Raw genomic sequence first — 15,483 nt, 5'->3', positions numbered from 1 at the left:
GTTAAATGTTCAGTTTTATAGATTTATTACAGGGTCATAATGTTTGAGTATTAATACACTTCTCTATGTTGTGGTATATTTTTTTTCCTTTCTTGGTATGTCATGCACACCTTTCTCTCCCTATCTCCCACCTGTCAAACAAACCTCCTGCTACGGGTTGCTAAGGTGGACAGAGTAGAGAGAGAGGGATCGCCCTACATTTTGCAACCCTGAAAGCAGAGACACAGTGAGTGCACACAAAGACTGGATGGACAGGGCCTTGACAACTCCACAGGCATTTCTGGTCCGCAGTGTGGCATGGAATAGCAGTAGGGAGAGTTACAAGACCTGCAGGTCAAAGTGGACAACAAACATGAGGAAAGTTGCTGTGGAAACCTTATAATCTGACAGCCAGGAACCAGACAGAATGAAAGGTATCACAGAATCTCTGTATGGAAAATGGACATTCTGGAACTGTATCACAGCAATAAACTGCTGGTACCTTCCCCATGGGATAGTTTGGGGAGGGATTATTTACAAAAGGAAGGATTACAGATGTGTGAGTGCAGTGTAAGCCCAGGAACAGAGAGTTAGCAGCAGCAGGCTGGTAGGAATCCAGGGCTAGCACTGTTAGTGCTGCTAGGCCTGAAGGGATGAAGGGAGGCAAATATTAGAAATCAGAAGAAAAGGAATCATATAGAGAAAAGACTGATTCTGTCTGGATGTGTTCCACTCAATTCAGGCTCCAGGACAAAGAACTGGGGTTGAGATATTGAGAATGAATCTGGACGGAGCAAGTGGGAGATTTTCTAGAGGCATAGTTTTGGCACTAGACATGTCCCAAAACTTTGGCATAATCCTGGGGAAAGGGAGAAATGTGGGCATGAACTGGTTAACATTGAGTTTCTACCACGATAGCAGAATGGGGACCTAAAATAGAAAGAAAACTGAATTATAGAAAAAGACATATGTTATACTTCTTGCAAAACATGAGATTTGGACTGAGATTTGTATCCATCTCATATAATCCATAAATCCAGTGTTATATATACCATACACATGTGTATCTACACACACACACACACACACACACATGCACACAGAGTATGTGGGTTCTATCTCCACTAAATGACAATGTAAGTGACATTTACATTTGGGTATAAAGTAGACAAAAAAGTGCTGGCAAAGAGAAAGGAAGACTGAGATGAGTAAGAAATAAGTAGGAGTGCATTAAGTCAGAAATATCAAGCTAGGAGTGGGATTTGGAATGGCAGGAGCCACTGGTATTATGAGCTGGAGACCTCTTGACTGACACTGAGCATTTATGGGGAGCAGGAAAGCAGCTCCTTCTTCTTGTCCAGGATGAGGCCAGGAGACAGCAGCAAGTACGAGCTAGGAGAAGACAGGAAGGAGGACCTGGGTCCCTGTGACACAAAAGGAAGATTGATTTTCTGCTTTCTTACTCTCACTTCTAGTATTCTTGCAGGCTGGCTGTGCCTCTGAGTCCTAAGTAATCTCTTTGAACCTAGTTTGAGTGGGGGCTCAGTTCTATGAGTGTTTACTGTAAATTTTACAATTATTTTTTACAGCTTATTTGAATTTTTGAAACTGAATCCCCACTCTTCATGACACAGAATATGAAATCTAAAAATTTTGATCAGATTTATTTGACTGATTATTCAGTCACTTCATGTTGGAAATTGTCATAGTCAGGATTGTTTTTACTTTCTTTTCCTTCCTCCTTCTGGATTAAGGCTCTCAGGACCTTAGGCTATGGTCATTGATGGTGTTAGTAATGAGGGAAGGTCCATTGCTAGTATTATGTTTCACATGGCATTTGTATCCTTTAAGTTATAGCTACTATTATCTGGTCTTAATATTGCCCTCATTGACCCTGGTGATCATCTAACCTTCTGCAGAATAGTCGACACGCTTTGTAGCAGGGTTCTTGCATCCCAACCATGAGATTCCTACCTCCTCATCCTTTCAACTTCACATGCACATTTACCTTTGAAGAGTATAAAAACTCTAAATTATAGTATACGCTATATGCAATCTGCTGATATTAAGATAGTACTTCATAAAAAAAAAAAGATAGTACTTCAGAAAAGGAAATGATTTGGAAAGAGAGAGAGATTATTTTTTTACACCTAAGGGTATTTTCAACAAATATGATTTTGATTCAGAGAGATCTAGGTTCACATCCTATTCTGGCTACTTAGTAATTGTGTGGTATTGGGTAGGTTAGTTAAAATTGCTGAATGTATTTCTATAATTGTAAAATTAAGAAAACAATGTCTACCTCTGTTGGGGGTAGGGAAGGGAGAAGGGATGCAACGACCTGGAACGCTGTAAATGCTTGATAAATGTTGCCTGGATTTTATCTCATTCCATTAATGATGAAGGCTTATTGTGGGCACAATGAGAAGAAAGGAATGACCATGAATTAAATGCAGACTTTTGGGGGTGCCTGGGTGGCTCAGTCAGTTAAGCAGTTGACTCTTAATTTTGGCTCAGGTTATGACCTCAGAGTCCAGAGATTGAGTCCTGTGTTAGGAGTGGAGCCTGCTTAAGATTCTCCCTCTTCCTCTGTCCGTTCCCCACCCTGCTCACACACATGGGCCTGCACGCTCTCTCTCTCACTCTCTCAAAAATAAATAACTGAATAACTAAAATGTAGACTCTTTTCAGTTACTTGTCATTTTCCTTTGTGCCTCCTCCTTTCTTGCCTTGGCAATCTCCTAACCCCAGTGGGTGTGGGCAATAATTATGGGTGAAATTTGCCTTGGGGATCTTTAATCACAGCTCCTCTTTCAAAAGCAAATCAGGTACAATGGGTAATATCTTTGATTAACTTTGGTAACTTGTAAAAACTTATAACTTTATTATGTGTAAAAGTATACATCATAATGGAGACATTGTAGATCAATGAGAAAGAGATGGATTATTTAATAAATCTTATTTGGACAATTGTTTAGCGACTTGGGGAAAAATTAAATTTGGATTCTCATTTAACAGTATAAACCGAAGTATGTTTTATCAAGATTAAAAAGGCAATTTTAGAATATTAAAGTAAATTTGAACTAGTAGAAATAAAACTTGATTATTTTCCAATTTCTGGATGAGAACGGAAAATTCATAAAGGAAAAGAATAATAGATTTTACCCTAGAAAATAACAAAGTTTCTCAATGTAAGGATTATTATGAACAAATTTAAAAATAAAGAAATGAACAAGGTATTTAAGTGCACATATGACAAATTATTAATAGCCCTAACATTTAAGGCAGTTATAAAAATTGATACGATTCCAATACGTTAATGGGCAAAAGACACAAACAGATAATTTACTTAAAAGGTACAAATGATTAATGCATGCTTTAAAAAGTATAATGTTACTAAATGCTCAAAAAGATAAAAGTTAAGATAACATTTTCATCTACTGAATTTAAAAATAAGAAAACACCTAATTTTGATGAGGATCACTTCTCATATAATACTAATGAGAGTTTAAATTGATTTGCCACTTTGGAGAATAATTTGACATTATGTGTGAAAATTCTTAAAAATACTTGCGTTGTTTAACCAAGAAATCCAAATCAGGGTATATATGATAAGAAAATATTCTAAAACGTAGAAAAACTTCATTCTAATAACTTTAATTCATTGACTAATTATTGTGTGACCGGCTTAAACTCACGTTGTGTAATTCATTTCTCACCGAAACTCCCAACTAACTGGGCCAGGATTTGAACAAACATCTGCTTCAGTTTCCACTTGGACTCTTCATTATAATTTTTATCCTACACAAAGATATCTTTCATTATACAATAATAAAAATTAGAAATATGTAAAAAACTATTAATAAATAATGTAATGGTAAAATGAACTGTGATTAACCCCATACAATACCATGCAGCTAGCAAAGTGTTTATTCTCAATCATTTTATTAATTTTTAGTTTTTATGTATTTATTTTTAAAATTCAATTAATTAACATGTAGTGTATTATTAATTTCAGATGTAGAGTTTAATGATTCATCAGTCTTATATAATACCCAGAGCTCATTACATCAAGTGCCCTCCTTAATGCCCATCACCCAGTTAACCCAGCCTCTCACTCACCTCTCCTCTAGCAACCATCAATTTCTTTCCTATAGTTAAGACTCTCTTACGGTTTGTCTCCCTTTCTGATTTTATCTTATTTATTTTTCCCTCCCTTCTCTGTATCATCCTCAGTTTTGTTTCTTAAATTCCACATATGAGTGAAATCATAGGATAATTTTCTTTCTCTGATTGACTTACTTCACTTAGTATAATACCCTCTAGTTTCATCCATGTTGTTGCAAATGGTAAGATTTCATTTTTTGATGGCTGGGTAATATTCAATGATATATATATAAATATGCCACATATTCTTTACCCTTTTATCTGTCGCTAGACCTCTGGGCTTTTCCCATATTTTGGCTATTGTGGACATTGCTGCAATAAACATTGGGTGCAGGTGCCTTTCTGGATCACTATGTTTGTATCCTTTGGGTAAATACTTGGTAGTGCAATTGCTGGGTCATAGGGTAGTTCTACTTTTAAATTCTTAAGGAACTGCCATATCTGTACCATTTTCCAGAGTGGTTGTACCAACTTGCATTCCCACCAACAGTACAAAGGGGTTCCCCTTTCTCCACATCTTCGCCAACATCTCTTGTTTCCTGACTTGTTAATTTTAGCCATTCTGACTGGTGTGAAGTGCTATCTCATTGTGGTTTTGACTTGTATTTCTGTGATGCTGAGTGATGTTGAATACTTTTTTCATAATATCAACCATTTTATGTAAAACAAATTGGTATATTTCTGTGATTTTGACTATTTAAAGGAGATAGATACAAGGAAGGCATACCAGTTAATAGTAGTTGCCTTTGACTTGTAAGATTATACTGATCCTTTTCTTTTTTGTCTTTATACTTTTTCTGGTTGTCTCAAATTTTTACAGTCAAAATAGATTATCTTATATTCAGAAAAAAGTAAAGTAAATTTGAGTTAAAATGTTTTTGGAGGTTTTTAGGTTCTTAAGGCATAATAGGGAAGGTATTGTCTTCATTAGGTTAAAATCTTACTAACATACTCTGTCAAAAGAAAAATGCTCTAAAAATTGCAAATCCAATGAAAAGAGACAGTAGTTCTGAGGTTAGTTATTATTAGCAAAATTAGATAAAATCTATTATCTGTTAGTGTCATAAAATAAATAAGAATATCTGTATCAACATTCTAGAATGAAGACTGTTGATTTAGCTCTTGAAAATACATGGATTGAGAATCAAGTTATAAATCCAATAAAGTTTCCAACATTATAAAAAAATAGTTTATCTTAATAATGACTTTCCCTGTGAGTATATATGATCTTTAGGAAATTAAATATCTCAATGTATTGGTTGAGAGTTTCTTTCTAAGACTTACAAGGCAAAACAAGGATAAATATTTTTTAGGTTCTAGCATTAAAACCAGCACAACCTGATTTTTTTGAAAAAGCAATTTCCACAGAAGTATCATCCTTTTTGAGCCCCATCTAGCTTTAGAAAATAAGGTTTTCCATAACACATTTAGAACAAAGACAGTGATTTTATATTTATTTTTATTTCCCTGGTTACAATCCCCTTAATTCCATAATTAACATTGTAATGATTTGATTATGATCAGTTTGTGAGAATATTAACCACTCTTGGTTTCTTCTCACTTCATTAACTAGCAAACTAGGCACTGAGTATCGACAATAACCAGTTTCTCATGGACTGTTGCTCAGTATTACCAAATCTTTTTAGTTTTATGAAGCCATTTCCATTAGAGAGTGAATAGATTTTCTATTTTTTTCCTTTTTAGCATATGTCGGGATCACATTAAAATAAATATGACTTTATCACCTAGCTCCCAAATATTTTTCCCTAAGAAACAGCAGTACCTAGTCAATGTTTCAAGTAATATTGGGTTAAAAATTGAGCCAGGTGGTGGGTATTTTGGAGGGCATGTATTGCATGGAGCACTGGATGTGGTGCATAAACAATGAATTTTGGAACAATGAAAAATAAAATAAATCAAAATTTGAAAAACTTTGTTTTTTAAATCAATGTTCCAAATAAGTGGAACTAGTTTTGCTAATACTGCTCATTTAACCTGATATCTTGCTAACAAGAGTGTCAGAAAGAAAAAAAAAAAGTTGAAATTTAAAAAATAATAGTGGTAGCTTGGATTTAATTATTAAGGAGTAATAACATTGAATTTGATTAATAAGTTGGAAAGATTATGATTAGGGAAACAGACCAAATTCAGCCAATTTGGGAGTGTACTTGTTCTCAGGAGGCTGATAAATGTTTATAGTCTAAGTGAGTTGGAATCCACTAGCATTTCCAAAATACCTGGAAGGGATGTGCATGAAAGAGAAAGTATTCTATCTTATACCTATATTTAAGATAAATAACTATTTAGACAATAAAAGAAGAGGTAGGTCATCATTTACAACACAATTTTCTCAGCATTACAATTTTCACTGCTTTTCCTCCTTTCTACAAAAATAAAGATAACTGATGCTTATTTCCTGTGAATTCCCAAATGATTTCTCTTCTTCCACTTTTCTAGTGGATTATCTTTTTCTTTTTGTTTATAGAAACTTTGCATGTAATACAGCTATTACTTTTTTATGTTTGTTTCAAATACCTTCTCTTTGTTACTTTATGTAACTTTAACTTGTGGATCTCTTATATTGGTTTTACCCTTCCCCTCTGTACAACCAACTAGATTTTACAGGATAGCTGTAAGGGAAGGAATTAAATTTCACTTTTTTTTTTTTTCTAGAAAGGTAAATTGGAGCTCAGAAAAATTAAATGATTTAATTAAGCCAATAGACCAATGTTTTCTAAAATTTCTCCTATGGATCATTAAGTATGAGGCAGGTATAATCATACACAAATACACGTGGTTTAGTGGTCAAATAAGTTTAGGAAAGACTGCATACTGTTTGAGCCCTCAGTGATTAACAATACATATTATATACCAAAGATGGAAATCTTTTTGCAGCAAAGTGATCTATTAACAATCTATTAAGCTTCTTTTAATGCATAGTTTCATTTGCTTTGTTCTTACATCTTTCTTTTCCTTTGTTTGAGGGGGTTTTTAATTTTATTTTTGCTCTTGAGTTAAACACCTGATATATAAGCCTTATTTGTTTTTCTATAAATGCCTTTTAGATTATAAATTTCCTTCTAAAAACCTCTTGAGTTGTAGGCCACAAGCTCTAAAATGATGCAATTCACTGCCATATAGTTCTAAATATTTTGATTTTTGCTTTGGGATTTCAGGTTTACTCCATAAATTGCTGAAGATGTTTTAATAAGTATCATTACTCTGTCTGTTCCCAGCAAGCCACAGTTAATTCACCTCTTAGATATAAAATGGCATGGCATATAATAGGTACTTCATAAAAGTTGGGTTAAGTGAACTGAATCTCTTTTGAAATCACTCAGACTATGACAAAAATGAGGCTCAAATATTTATCTCTTCACTTTTTTAGTTAGGTTTATTGAGGAATAATTTACATACAATAAAATTTATTTCATTTATAAACTTGACATGTGTATGCATGTAACCACTGCCATAATTAAGATATAGACGATTAACATCCCCACAAAGTTCCTCTGTTTCTTTTGTAGTCAGTGTCTCCCTCCCACCTCCAGGCACCCATTGAACTCTTCTTGTCACCATAGTTTTGCCTTTCGAGAAGGTCATATAAATAGAAGCATATAGCAGGTAGCCTTTGCATCTGTCTTCTTTCACTCAATGCACTTAAGATTCCTCCATGTTGTTACATTTTATTCCTTTTTATTGGTGAGTAATATTCTGCCAGATGGCTATAACATAGTTTGTTATCCATGCACCAGCTGATGGATGTTTAGGTTATTTCTATTTAGGTTGTTTTAGCAATTATGCATGAAGCTTCTATTAACATTCATTTACATATTTTGTGAGGACATAAGATTTTATTTCTTTGGACAAATACCTAGGGTAAAATTGCTAGCTGTTCTGATAATTGTGTGTTAGTGGTAGGGGTTGGGGTGGTGGTGGCAGAGGAGGTTGTGGACTCTCTGATGTCCTGGCACAGGAGAGGTTTTCCTGACTCTTCCAGCAGTGACAGCACACCTCTAATGGCATTGACATAAGATTGTGGGGCTGACCCCAATATTATTTCCTGACCCTTCTCCAGGGGTAATGGAATTTTTCTTCTATATTTTCCCAGCAGCAGTGGATCTTTACCTATGCCTGGTAGTGGCAGAGTTTTCTCTGCCCCTCTCACAGAGGCTTAGAGTTTTGATACTTATGAGAGGATAGTCTGAGCAGGGTAGTCAGGGTTCATGCTTTTCCCCACAACTGCAGTTGCTCCTCCCCTGCTGCCGTGTACCACCCAGCAGACCCCCTCAGGTTATCTACTGTGCTACCATTCTTTTTAGGAGCACCAGCTGGAGATCATGATGAAGAGTCTGGGAGAAAGTATCAGTTCTGCCGTATCTGGGGCTACCAGGGGTTTTATATGGTCACACTACCCACAATCAACATTTATGAATTCTTTAAAGGTTCAGCTGATTTTTTTTTTTAACTCAGTTGTAGGGTGATCCCATTCTCTGCTACCTATGAGCCAGTCCATGGGTGCTTGATTCAATTTCATTTCATTCAAATATAAAATTAAATTAAAAGCAATTCAACACAGTTTAATTCCTTGTATAGCTTTTCTGTTGGAGCATCAATGGAGGGAAAGATAGATAATTAGGAGGATCAAAATCTGAATCCAAACAGATGTGATTCTCAAACTAACCTTCCACAGAACACTGGGGTTTTGCTACAAAATTTCACTTAGTTGGTATTTTCCCAAATATTCAGAAAATAGTTAAGTTTACAGGTTGGATTTTCTGAATTCTAAATTTTTACCTCATAATTTGTTATTTTGTAAAACTTTGGTAATTGCTGCTGATTGTTTGCTCAGTGGTACTTGCAGCTGGGTAAATAATGAGGATGAAAAAGGCAAATTGGACACCCAATCAAGCCCTTTCATCACTTTATAAGGTAATTGGGTTCATCTTATATGGTTTTAACTTGATAAAATATTTCCCTCAAAATTTTTGGGTATTTTGGGAGTATGAAAACCCATATTATCTTAGAGATGCTTGAAAAATTTGCATTCTCTGTAGGAACTCAGAGTAGTTTCGTAGAGAAATACTGCAAAGCAATGGGGATGATGTAGCCAAGAATTAGGATCAGTAAAAGATATTTGATCTCAATCTTCTGTTATTTCTGTTACTGTGCAAATTTTTACCACAGTGGCTCATGTTATTTAAAGTCATTTGAAAAGCCAGGGTTTCATCAAGGCCTATTTAAAGGGAAGACATGTTGAGCCTGAATACAAAGCTTGTACTTAATCATGGGGGAGAGGGCAGGGGTGTTTCAATAAATTTTAATTTATGCCAATTTTATCTTCTAAAAGGATATGGGAACACTTCCAGGACTGATTTGAAAATAGCTGAAACATATCCTGAAGAATTTTCAACTTTTGTAAAATTCAATGAGGAAAATAAATTATAATTCTGTAAGGGATATGATGTACTTATTAGAGTTGAAGGCATTCTGGGACTTAAGATCCCTCTCCAAACCTGAAATATATTTATATATTATAGATTTATAGATTTATATATATAAATTATATATTTATATGTTTATATAAGTTTATATATTAAATGTATATAATGTAAATATAATTTGTTTGGGGTAGGGAGGTAGGTGAAATTGGTGGAGGGAAGTAAGAGGTACAAACTTCCAGTTGTAAATTTATACATGATATATATAATTTGAACTATATCATATATAATTTATAATTTATATATGATTATATAAATACATTAAATATATAGTATAATTATATAGATATATTAATAAATATATATAACTTCATTGGTACATGCATATATTTTCTAGTAATAGTTTCTTCTAGAAAATGTGTTTCTAATTTATAAAATGGAAGTAAGTATGTCAATATTTCATGGCATTCCAAAAAGAGGACTATGATTTCCAAATATTCTATCACATGTAAGTATTTGAGCTGACTTTGTTGAGTACTCACATGACCTACTTTGGATATTGGGACATCATTTTTAATAACAATTTGGCCCTGAAAAGTGATTGTGTTTTAATTTCCTCATCTGTAAAATGGGAATAATAAGAGTGCCTCCTTTGTAGGATTGTTATGAGGAGTAAATGAGGCATTGCTTATAAACTACTTGTTTCAATGCCGGGTTATAGTAAGTGTTCATCAGAGTTTAGCTATTATAAATATCTAAAGCATAGAAGTGGTCATGGGATTGTTTTGTGGGCCTGTAGAAGAGCTATGCATCTCTGTAGAGATAACCTCTATTTGAAATGGAGGGGACTACAGTCATGATGATCCCTGGCCTATAACTTATAGCATTTGTTGTAAGAATTAACTGAGATAATGCTCATTAATCCACATTTCTCCTTTAAAATACTCTTCACACCTATTATTTTGGGTGTACAAGTTAATAACTATTCACAATAAGAAACAAACTGTTATTTTATACACTACTGTCGGTTTTTATTTTACATTTTTTATTGTTTTATTCTCATAGGTTTCTTTTTTTTAACAACAGATTTCTTACCTTTAAATTTCAGATATCTCTTTCTATAATGTCTTTCACATCTGACAAGCATGGGCGTCAATGTGGTGTGTTAGCTCAGTTCAGGTTATAGGAAGTCCTTGTCAATACATCAGGACTGCGAGGGTTTTTGGGTTATCTTCTTTCTCTGTAGAACCAGCAGAGGGAGTGCCAGTCTCTCCCTAGCTAAACAATCATGGTGACTTTTAAACATATGGTGGGCCTTTCATGATTAAATTTAAAAAGATGGTGTTTGAATAAAGATGTAAAATTCAAATTGTGAATGTCCATTAATTATTTTAATAACGCTGGCAAGTTTAAACTGATTCAAAGTGGAAATGTTCTTTTCAAGACTACAGGTCATTATAGAGTGAAACTGGGAGCTACTGAGTACATTTACCACAATGTAATTTAGAATGTATTAGTTTTCATTGGAAGTAGAAGGAAGGGGGAAACTGAGACTGTCTGGAATCACTTAATAAATATTAATTGCATATTTTCTATGTTTCAGGTCATAAGCTAAATTATGAAGCTATAGAGATGAATCAGACTCTGTCTAGGGAGGCAGATAGGGACAGTTTGGGAAAGTTACTGGAAAATGTCTAATTTTTAAATAACAATTTTAAATAGAATGTTTGTTGAAAGAATGAATTATAGTATGTATGTTAATAATATAAAATTAACATTTTTATATGGCACTTTAGAGTTATGGTGTTTCCACATGCATTACTCATTTAATTAGACTTAAGAGGGCTTTAAAGTTTCACAAATAGTAATTGCAAAGCTAGGTCTCTGCAAATTCTAGACCTTCACCATTGCTTTGTATGCACTATGTAAAGTTTTTATAGTTTGTACTTTTAGTAAGCATTATCTGCTTGAAAATAAATTCTTAGAAAATGAACATACTCCTATAGTGTTGGGCAATAATCCCTTTTAGAAGTTATTTTCCCACTCATTGGAAACTATTAAATACTTATTTTTAGAAGAAGATCAAGAAGGTTAACCATGGGAAATAAAACTAAATATACAGCAAAAGCCTAAGAAGAGTTTCTTTGAGGTCATTAGACAAATCTTAATTGAAGAAAGTGCAGGGTCAGGTCATTCAGAAAATGTCATATATATCGAGAAGAAATGATCCAAGAAAATTAGTAGTAAGTCTGATAGAACATCTGGGATAATATAACACATACATCTGTCTTCAAAAACTTAAAACTTAACTTTCTGGATTGTGTAGTGTACCTAATATACAGACCTAAGTTCTGGACTAGAAGAAAGTAACCCAATTAATTAATTTTGAGTTTTAAACTTTGTTGATAAAGCAAGCTTTTGTTTATTAAGGAAATAAAGTGAATGGGTATTATCATACTTTGGGGAGGCCATAAAGAGGCACCCAGATCTTTCAACAACCAGACTCATTCTTACCAGGGAGGGACAAGAATTCTAAATTGATCAAATACAAATGAAGCTTGTAAGGTTATGAGAAATTTGATTTGGGAATAAAAAACTACAACTAACCTGGTTTTGTATTAGATACAAGCTATTTCAACTTCCTCAAGACAAGATATAGCCTTTGACCCTATCAATTCCTTTTTCCCTTTTAGGGGGCTTAAAACAACCACTTTATTATCTATCTCAGTTCTATTGGCTGACTGGGCTCAGCTGGGAGGCTCCTATTCAGGGATTTGCTCAGGGATTTTTTTTTTTTTTTAATCCAAAATGAAAACAAAAACAAAGAAACACCTTCACCCATTTCTTTCATCTCCTCCAGCCACCTCACCTCAGGCAACTGCCAATCTGTTCTCTGTTTCTAGGAGTTATTTTAGATTCTCCATATTAGTAAAATCATATGGTATATTTCTTTTCTTATTTCATTTAGCATAATGCCTTCAGAGTCTATCCATGTCACAAGTGGCAGGAGTTCCTGCCCTGCTCAGAGGGGTAGTATTTGCTTTCTTCTTCTGTTCTGTCCCCAAATGAAATGGGTTTCCACCAGTGCCCTTACGTGACAGTTTTCACTGCTCTTCCCCCTGAAGATTAAGGCTTTTAAGGACATCTAGGTGATGGGTTGAGCCAGGGTTTTGGCGGCACCTCCCATACCAGCACCCCAAGAAAAGTTTTCTCGGGATTCTTCCTGATCTTCCTGGTGAGTGTCTGGAGTCAAAACCTGCAAGAATATGTGAAGTCCCTATAGATGAGATTCTTAGAGGCTTATCACTCCCACGCTAGCTCATCCTCATTGTCTAGCAATTTTAAAAATATTTTAGCTGCAACTTTCCAGCTAAGATGGCATCTAGTGTTGTCTGCCTCAAGTCAGTAAATGCTTGGTCTTGTTTCTCCCTGAAAATACCCTGTCTTCCCAGACTTCAGGTTACATGGTGGCTCTGCAACCTCAGTTCCTTAATGTGTTTAAGAAAAGTTATTAATTTGCAGTTTTTATAGCTTTGTCCTTACTCTAAGACTGGAGCAACACTCTTTCTCTTTATATTTCTGAGCTGAAAGTACTTATCTTGATTTTACTCATCATCTGTGCCAATTTTTGTCTTTATTCACCACCACCATGTTTCTCAGGATTTACTACACATAAGAATCAACTGGGAAATATGTTAATAATACATATTTCTACGTCCCACTCCAGAAATTGTGATTCAGTAGTCTCAGGTAGACCAAAAGAGCTTGCATGTTGAAAAAGCTTTCCAGGGTTTCCCCATGTTAAAAAAGACTTTGGAAGGCAGTATCTTCTCAAAGGTAAACTCTCCCTGAGCGATGGTAGTTTGCTTATTTTTATTTTTATTTTTCTAAAAGATTTTATTTATTTATTTGAGAGAGAGAGCAAGAGAGAGCGTGACATGCACACATAAACTGGGGGGAAGGGCAGAGGGAGAAGTAGACTTCCCGATGAGCAGGGAGCTCAGCATGGGGCTTGATCCCAGACCCTGAGATCATAACCTGAGCCAAAGGCAAGTTGCTTAACTGACTGAACCACCCAGGTGCCCTGCTTGCTCATCTTTGTATTTCCCATTGTGTCCTTAAATATGTTAGCCTCTCAATAAATATGCAAAATATGCATTGAATTTAAATTACTTGGATAGGAGCAGAGGTGGGAAGAAACATCCCTTGATGAAATATCCTATGTTTATGAAACCTATCCATAATTCAAAGTTCAGCTGAAGTTCCAAATCTTCCCACCATCTTCTCAGAGTACATAGCTTTGGAGGAGTTTGGAAGCAGTGAGTCAAGAAACCTGCTTTTAGCTTCTAGTTTTAGCTTCTAGTTTTGTCAGTAATTAGTTATGCGACTTAGCTAAGGCACTTTTCTGCAATTAATTTTTGGCTTTGATTAACAAAATAAAGAATGAGAAAGACTTGGTTCATAAACATGAATAATTATGAAATCACTTGGGAAAGTGTTTATTTTTACTCAAATTGTATGAATATATGCACACACATACATTATATATACATACATACACATGCATATATGCACATGTGTACAATAAGTATATTGTGTACATTATATATATTGCATATATATTGCATATATATGCAGATTCCAGTGCCTCCATTCATAGATGCTGAGTCAGTAATCTGAAGTGTGTGGTTTTTTTTAAACCTCTTTAGATGATTCTAATGATCAGTGATGTTTGGAAACCAATTAGATACTTTGAAAATTCTCAAGTCCAAACATCTATCTCCCTTTATTCAACTCCATCTGATGGTCATGTACTACCAAGAAGTTGTGACTAAAAATACAACATACTTAAGTTTCATTTATATTGTCATCCCCAATACATTGCAATATGCTTAGTGATAGAAAACATGTTATATTTTTCTCTTGAATAGAGTTCCTAGCACAGTTTACAGAATCCTGCAAGCAAATTAGTAAATTTTTGTTGATTGTTAGATTAAAGTAGCCAGAAGTTAGAAGTCAGGGAAGAGAGGGAAGTTAGAGATGGGTGGGAAGACATAGCTGTCTTGGTCTTAGCTGTGTGAATAGAATATCTTGGCAGAGGGGTTTTAAATAGATTGGATAGGTGACAAAGGAGAATTGGCAGAGAAGAAGGTGGCAGTAGTCAAGGTAACTAAGCAGTTGATGAGCATCTGAGTTGGGAGTTTCTGGAATGTGGAGGAGGAAATGACACATGTGAGTATGTGAGGGAGAAGTATGTGAGAGGAAGGGAGAGCTAATGAGGGGAGGCCGCTGCATTTCTAAGGGCTAATGATAGTTTTCAGAGAGAGAGAGAAAAAAGTCTAGAGTTGCGAATGAGTAAACATGTGTAGTGCAAAAACTCCAAAAAGCTTTAATTCCTGGAGCTCAAAGAAATTCAATTTTTATATGAAGGGCATCTATCCTGGAGATCAGCTGGGTTCTGCAGCCATCTTTGTGAAAGTGAGACATGAACTTCAGCTGTGTAAAGCCAGTAAGATTTGGGAATCAACAGCAAAGCCTAAGCCTTAGCTTATATGGTATGTTGATATTGATCCTGATGGATCTGTCAATTTGAGTTATTTTCAAAATAAGACACCAGGTATGTGAATAAATTTGCCTGTTGAATGGATCAGTGTAATGCAATTATTGCTAATTATGAAGAACATTTATCAAAATGAAAAAGTTGACTTTTAAAATTTGACTTAACCATTAGGTATGAGAAGTAAATGCTGGTTTGCTCATCAGGAGAGGCCATGTTTACTACCAAGTAAGAAGGTGAAATTTTTATTGACTTCATTGATTTTATTAGTAGAATAACATCAGGATGTGTATTCTATAAGATTCATAAGATCTTTAAAAATAAGATTTGTGACCTAAC

Source organism: Martes martes (genome assembly GCF_963455335.1).
Source record: "Martes martes genome assembly, chromosome: 3".
Taxonomy (NCBI): Eukaryota; Metazoa; Chordata; class Mammalia; order Carnivora; family Mustelidae; genus Martes; species Martes martes.
The sequence above is the reverse complement of the archived record's forward strand: the minus strand, read 5'-3'. Positions refer to the sequence as shown.